A 6,370-nucleotide genomic window follows, 5' to 3' on the forward strand; every position below is an offset into this window, starting at 1 on the left:
GTTATTATAACCTTAGTTTGTGTTTATTTTTAGTCATTTGTAAGTTTGCTGACCTTAAGACAATGCACTGTTATTTGAAATTGTGCTTCCTATTTTATTTAAACAATTTGTAAGAATGGAAAATTGTTAAATTAATAACTGAAGAAAATCTGTTTAATGGTTACTTATTCAGATGCATACACCGTACCATTTAACCTTGACAAAACCTTGCCTTTTTTCATATTGTGACATTTTGCCAGTGCAGTCAGTCAAAGAGAGAAAAGCAAATAATCTGACATCTTAATCTTGTACATCTTCGTTTTTAAAACAAAACTGTCATTTTTGTTGGGATACTTGCAATACTAAACGGGAAATCTCCTTCTTGTATTGTGTTTTTGATTAGATTATCCTAACAGGATTTAGCATTGTTTTCAAGAAAAATGCACTGATGGAAAGGATTTAACACTATCAGGGACAGAAAAGCCTGCTGAAATTTTCTTGTGTTTTGAAAAGACACCTGTTGAAACACTGTCATCATTTGTAATTTTTAATTTTAACTCCGTTTACGTCAAAGCCCATTATTTGGGCTTAAACCTAACACTTTTCAGAACAACTAGTGCATCCATCCAGAAAGTAATCTCTACAAATCAGAAGAAAGAACCCTACATGGGGCATTCAAGCTGTATAGTCCAAACATACTTTCCCCATCCCAGTGGCACTACCTTTTGAGCCCAGACGTCCAACATGCGCTCCCCAGGCCCAGAGAGCCCATCTACGACTGAGGAGGCTCTGCTCCATGGACAGTTCGGAGGTTGGAGCAGCGGAGGAGGAAGTGGAAGTAACAGCGACAGCAGCCCCAACAGCTCTGGAGGTGTTTCTTTGCCTTCCAGCCCTGCCTCCACCAACTATGCCCTGACCCTCACACCAACTCATATCCATGTCCAGCGGTTGTCTCCACGTATTGGAAAGCAGTCCAGGCTGATCCTGCCACTGGCGGAACTGACCGGATGCAGCTGCCCACGCTCGCCAGCCCCTCCTTTGCTGGTGCTTTACTGGTACCCTCAGGGACGTCGTCGGAAGGTGTCTCTAGACACAGACAGGTGAGGGCATACTTGGCAGAGAGCAGAGTTGAGGCGGAGAAATGGAACACTGCCATACAGAGCCTTCTGAGGGGGATGGATGTCAACTCCACTACAGGTGGGTGTCAGGGTTTGATCATTCAAACATGCTTTGTCTCAGATATGTATATGCTTTTGTTAGTGGGAAACGTTTAATGTACCCCCTCAGTGTCTTCACTAAAGAGAAAAAATGCATCCAGATGCTGCTAATTCTTCAAGACGTCTGAGTCAGTGCTGTTGCGTTAATGTTGTGTCATTAGTTTGATGCCACTTTGATTTCTTTTATAGTGAGCTAAATTTATGTTAGTAAGAATCATGTCTGTCTGCATTTATTTTTGTAAGAGTGTGTTTGCTAGTTTGTGTTAGGTGTGCAGATCTTGAGTCAGTATAGTGGTTCTAATGGTGCGAAAATATAAATACACACCATTTATTTATATTTTCATCCGTCCAATTATGCTGGTAGGTAAAACTTGGATGTTTAAATTAAAGCAACAATGAAACAAATGTTTGCAATCAGCTGTTTAAACAAGAAAAAACAATGATACTTTATTACTTTTATAGGCAAAGTTGTGAAAGAATTGATGGGAAAGTCTTGCCTCAGTTAATTTGAAAATACATGAGTCAAACATCTGAAAAAGACAGCACAATTTTCACCCACATGGGAAGTTTAAGAAGAAGTTTTGATCTTAACAAAATGCCAGCTAACATCTAGTTTAAGATCTTGACTGTATATTCACTGTTTTCTGGATAGATGTGACCTATCCCAATTTCCAATCTTAAAAAGAAAATGAATTGCTCTCAAATGCCATCCAGTTGAACCATTAATGTAAGAAACTCTGTGATTGATTTTTATTTTGTTGAATAAAATATGGAATTTGTTATTTGGATAGTTTAGGATGTGGAAGTGTTGTTTTCAGCCTAAAAATGAAGTCCTTATCCTCACTTGCTTGTTTTTGCTCTCTTATTGAGCAGAATTTTGTAAAAAGCATTTTGCCCCGTCCCCGTCGACTGATGCTGCTGGTCAATCCATTCAGTGGCCGGGGTCAGGCAATGCAATGGTGTCAAACGCACATACTTCCAATGATAAGAGAAGCCAACATCAGCTACAACCTCATTCAGACAGGTAAGAACAACATGCACGATCACACTCATACAGCAGCAAATGGTTCAGACCAACAGTCCTAAGAATTTGATTGATTGAATTGAATGGATGTGACGTATGTGGTTTTGTTGTTAAACAGAACGTCAGAATCATGCACGTGAGCTGATCAAAGAGATCTTGCTACCAGAATGGGATGGAATCGTCATTGTTTCTGGAGATGGACTCTTGCACGAGGTAAATATCATAACAATCTCGAATGCTGTTGTCACATGTATTTAATTAACTTTACCAAACAAATTTGCTTTGTAATGTTTCTTGGATCATCTGTGGAATTTATTAAAACAGGGTAAAACATGTTAAACGGCTCTTATCAGTAGCTGAAGATATAGCCAAATAAGTGAAAATATTTAATAACTGTACGAGCAAAGGATATTTAGAACATTCTAAATTACACAAGTTTGATTTTTTAAGTACCTGAATGATACCACTGGGTTTTACTTTAATTTACTTTACTTATCCATTTTGTGGAAAATTGTCTTTGGCTTCGCAGTACATCACAGACAACATATGTATACGCTTAGGAAAGCATGCAATACACAATAATTTATGAAAAATCAGTCACTTTGCTTTTAAAAATTTTGACAGCATTGGGCACGAAAGATGACTGATAAACTGATAAAACTTTAGATTATGGAACAGATATTCACTATTAACTAAAAGTTTTCCTCAATAAACTCCAAGGTAGGTGGTTATTATGTTTAGGTATGGGGTAGGTTGAAGGGATCTAAAATATGGTCATGCAGAATAAGGCATTATAAGTACTAATAAACAGCCAGTATGCTAGTAATAAAATTAAGTAAGTAGTTAGAAATTGTCCTTAGAATAAAGTGTTATCAATTGACTTTTAAAGCCTAATGTCTCTACATCTTATCCATTATCTTACTTGCTTCATTCACAACCTTGGACATCTTGACTCTAAAAAATCAATATATTTTCTACAAAATTTGTATAGACTATTTCAAGTATATTCCATGTAAAAATAAGATGATTTACATATTCATCTGTGTGTTCTCTTTGCAGGTGATAAATGGCCTTATGGAAAGGCCAGACTGGGAACAAGCCAATAAAAACTCCAGTTGGAATCCTTCCTTGTGGCTCTGGAAATGCACTCGCTGGTTCCATCAACCACTGTGCAGGGTACGAAGTGTGCTTGAGCTCACCTGGGACACATTGTGTGAAAATCTCCAGTTCTTCAAAGAACCTCCCTTTTTAAAGGAACACTTCACTCCAAACTTAAATTGTCATGATTTACTCACCTACATTTCAAACACATATATTGTAATTATTTCTGTCAACTCTCATTGTACAGGAAATAAATATCTGAAAATTTGTATATGGAAAAACAACAGCATTGTGTTCCCTCTGTAGAGATGAATGATATTTTAAAATATTTTTTCATTGTACAAAAAACTTGCCTTTTCTGTTATTGAGATGAGTTTCATACATTTCTCAAGGGCTGTTTGCTGTTGTGTAGGTGTACTGATTGCAATGTACCTACTTTTACACTCATAGGCAAGATCCATGTAATGCAGAGGTGATGATTCATGGCAGTATTTAAATACTTTTATGAGTCATGTTTTAAATATGGATAGTAAATTAAGTTGTTTTTTTTTCATCATGAATATTTCTCTTTTCCTGTCTGTCTCTCAGATATGACATGTGCCTTCGGGAGCCTCTCCTTCTCAACTGCTGTTTTCTGCTGTGCCGGGGTGGGGTTAAACCAATGGACTTGGTCTCTGTTACAACCAGCCCATGCACTTCATCCACATCCAATCAGAATGGGCACCCACCCGCTCCCAGGAGGCTTTTCTCTTTCCTTTCAGTGGCCTGGGGTTTTGTGTCTGATGTGGACATAGAGAGTGAGCGCTACAGAGGGCTGGGCTCGGCACGGTTTACACTGGGAACACTAGTGAGATTGGCGTCTCTGCGCTCCTATAAGGGCCGTCTTTCCTACCTTCCACCTGCTATAGTCAACCCCGATGCCACACCTCAGCCGCCCCGAAGGCCACTTTCACGTAGCATTACTGAAGGCTTGACGGGATTTTGTCGCACTCCCATTCACCGCACCTGTTCAGACATGGGCCTGAGTGAACAAAGAAGTCTCTGTAAGGGAGATGGGGAGAGAGAGCGGGAAAGGCAGGAGAGAGAGCGAGAGAGGGAGAGAGGAGAGAGAGGGCAAGAGGGGTTGGGGTAGTGAGAGCTAGCAGTCTCGCAGAAGACAGAGAGAGAGAGGTGGAAGCAGAAGAGAAGATGGAGGAGACGTCAGGGACCAGCTCGGAATCAGATGAAAGGGAAGAGTGTGACAGCATAGCCAGTAATAATGGGATCAGGAAGAAGAGAATAAACCGGGTGGGGATGAGATCGACAGAGAAGACTTGATGAAAGTGAGAGATGAGGTAAACGAGTGCAATGAGTGTTATCAAACGACTCCACCTGAGATGAAACACATGCAACGTAAAAACTCGGCCCCTTCTAGCCAGATAATTAATGCCTTCTTCAGCCAGCCAATCGGTGCAGACACTGACCAAGACTTGGAGCTGGCAGCCTATGGCAAGGAGGATGAAGACATAAATGGCACCTACTTTCAGCGAGAGGCGTTTCCACTTGACAAATCTCGTGAGCGAGCCCTCACTATCTCATCTTCTCCGTTCCGTCAGTCTCCTTTCAAAGCTTTAAATCTAAAACTTTGGACCAGAACCAGAACCCCTCACGGCCTCGGCCCCTCTCTCTTCTCCGCCAATCGCATTCAAACTCTCTCCCTCCGGAAAAAAATCCATCCCTTGCTCTGTCCCTCTCCCCGACCCCTACTTCATCTCCATCTTGCACCTCTCCTCACTCTTCTTATCTTGCGCCACGTCCTAACACACCCAGCTCGTCTTCCCCATCCCCTTCTATTCATTCACCGACCCCTTCCTTCAACTTTGACCTTGCGGATACTGGAGGACCCCTGAAGAACTGCCCTCACATGACATCCTCCATCAACCTGCCAGAGGATGATCTGCTACCTCCTCTGGACCAACCTCTTCCTACAAGTGACTGGGTCACTATTGAGGGGATTTTGTCCTGGTTCTTGCCATCTATCAGACCCACCTGGGAGCAGATCTTTTTGCTGCGCCTCAGGCTCAATTTGATGATGGGCTGATCCATCTGACATTTGTGCGGGCTGGTATCTCACGGGCAACACTGCTTAGACTGTTCCTAGCAATGGAGAGAGGAGCCCATTTGTCTGTTAGCTCTCCCTAGGTAGTCATATTTCTGCTCGGGCGTTTCGCCTTCAGCCACTTTCACTGCGAGGAACCCTCACTGTAGATGGAGAGGTAGTGCCCTATGGGCCACTGCAGGCTCAGGTGAGCTTCGTCAGTGTTTTATATATATATATATATATAATATATAAAAAATATGAAAGCTTTCTATTTAACATGCCTGATTGTACCTTCTTTCGTCACAGGTTCATCCCTCCATGGCCCGTTTGATTGTTGGGACTCTGGAATAAAGATTACAAGATTTTGACCTGTTTGGATTTGAACAGGCAGGGATTAGTTTGGCTCTTTGAATTATATAATATTTAGCCGTCCGCATATTGTAGGGGGGTGGGAGAGAGACAGAAAGCAAGCAGTTGCTATTAGGGATGTAATGATTCACTCAACTCACGATTTGATTTGATTCATGATTTCTTTTTTTTTCTTTTTTTACATAATTAGATTTAAGACAAATTATAAATTAAATGTGTCCTTTTATTATTGCTTGAACAAAATGCTGCACATTTCTTTGTGAAATTGAAATATTACTATAATAATATACTAATATAGCACTTGCATATTATTGATCTCTTGTTGGATTTGATTGCTTCTATTGTCTTCATTTGTTAGTCACTTTGGATAAAAGTGTCTGCTAAATGAAAAAATTTAAATATTAAGTAAATGTACATGACAAAACTAAAACTGAAATTTTATTACTAGCCCCAAATCAAATAAGTAACACCAAGAAAATAAATATCTTCATATTAAACAAAATAAGGCTTTGTCTATGCTCTTTCTATTTAAAATGAGAGGCAACCACTGCATTTTAATCATGATCCAAACAAAGATGCTGGATACAAGCAACAGGTGCA

General features: G+C 40.3%; 1 pseudogene; it reads left to right on the forward strand.

The window, feature by feature from the left end:
• Window positions 1-5,838, forward strand: LOC113099626 (sphingosine kinase 2-like; annotated as a pseudogene).
• The last annotated feature ends 532 nt before the right edge of the window (window positions 5,839-6,370 follow it).

This window comes from Carassius auratus, unplaced genomic scaffold (genome assembly GCF_003368295.1).
Source record: "Carassius auratus strain Wakin unplaced genomic scaffold, ASM336829v1 scaf_tig00216983, whole genome shotgun sequence".
Lineage (NCBI taxonomy): Eukaryota > Metazoa > Chordata > Actinopteri > Cypriniformes > Cyprinidae > Carassius > Carassius auratus.